Here is a 1,536-nt window from a genome sequence, read left to right on the forward strand (position 1 = left end):
ACTGATCTGTCTCACCCAGGAAGAGCGCAATGATGGTGCCAACTTGGGCCAGTGAAGCAACGTCCTCCACAACTAGACTGAAGAACAAAATGATGGCAACTTATCTGTTCCCTTTCCCCCAATTCCCCAATAAAAAAAAAACTTAAAAAAAATAATAAAATAAATAATATATACAAAGTTGTAATACTACAACTACAATACTACAACCCCTCTTTCATGTCTCCTGGTCCTACAAACCTTCCCAGTGAAGTGTCTGTGTTACTTCCTCTCATACTCATTTTAAAGAGGCAATTATCTAAAAAAAAATTTAGCTTTTCAATGTTTTTCAACTACTTTTTTAAATAACCAGTTTAAATCACTCTTTCTAGTTTTCAATGAGTCTATTGAATTGAGGACATTATAGAAAAAAAAGTCTATGTAATATTTTGTTTTTCTTGACCCTTTATGTACATTGGTAACATAATATCTTTAACTTTATCAGAAGAAATATATTCAAGATACCCTACAATGGTTTGTGCAAGTAGATATTGGTCCCTCAGTCAATCTCTTTCAGATCCCATAAGCTTAACTGAGGAGTAAATTTAATCCCGATACAAAAATGCGCCATTCTAAATCACAATCCCCACACTGGAATTATTACAGGCTAGGATAAATAGAATAAATCTAAATGAACATTTTAAGATGGCACTTGGAGCTAAAGTGGCTTTCTCACATCCTACAATTGAAATTTCACTATTAATTCTTTGGTGACATCCTAATAATTTATCTTTTTTTATATTATTCTTCAAAAGTGTGTTTCTCTGGAGGTTTGTCATTAATCAATCCCTTTTAAAGGGATTTCACCAAGTTGTGTTTTCCTTTCTGCTACTATGCACCCTGTCACCTGGGCCTTAGGTCACAGCTTTAATCCACCACCAGCAGCTGTCATTGTTCTGCACCCCATGTCCTGGTGTCTAAGATGCAGCTATGGCTGGACTCCCATTGCTCTGCACTCAGCCCCCTGGGGCACTACTGCACAGTCCCACCCCCAGAAGTGGAGACACTGCGTTACAGCTAGCACCCTCATAGTACTTGCAGGTGAAAACTCTTCCCCACCAAAGACAGTTTGAAAAGCCTGCAAGAGGTAACTGTTCCCTCAAATTCACAGACATCAACACAAATCCACTGGAAACATCACAAAACAAAGACATATGACACATCAAAAAAAATAATAATTTCCAGTAACTGACACCAAAGTGTCCTTCGATAGATGATTCAATAAAGAAGATGTGGTATGTATACACAATGGAATACTATTCTGCCATAAGGAAAAATGAAATGGTGCCATTTGCGACAACATGGATAGATCTTGAGCTTATTATGCTAAGTGAAATAAATAAGACAGAAAAAGTCGAGAGCCATATGATTTCACTGATATGTGGGACATAAAACTGAAAGCAACAAAGGAACAAGACAAACAAATAAAGAAACAAAAACTCATAGACGCAGTCAATAATTTAGTGGTTACCAGAGGGTAAAGGGGGAGAGGGAGTGGTA

Source organism: Hipposideros armiger, unplaced genomic scaffold, assembly GCF_001890085.2.
Source record: "Hipposideros armiger isolate ML-2016 unplaced genomic scaffold, ASM189008v1 scaffold_548, whole genome shotgun sequence".
Lineage (NCBI taxonomy): Eukaryota > Metazoa > Chordata > Mammalia > Chiroptera > Hipposideridae > Hipposideros > Hipposideros armiger.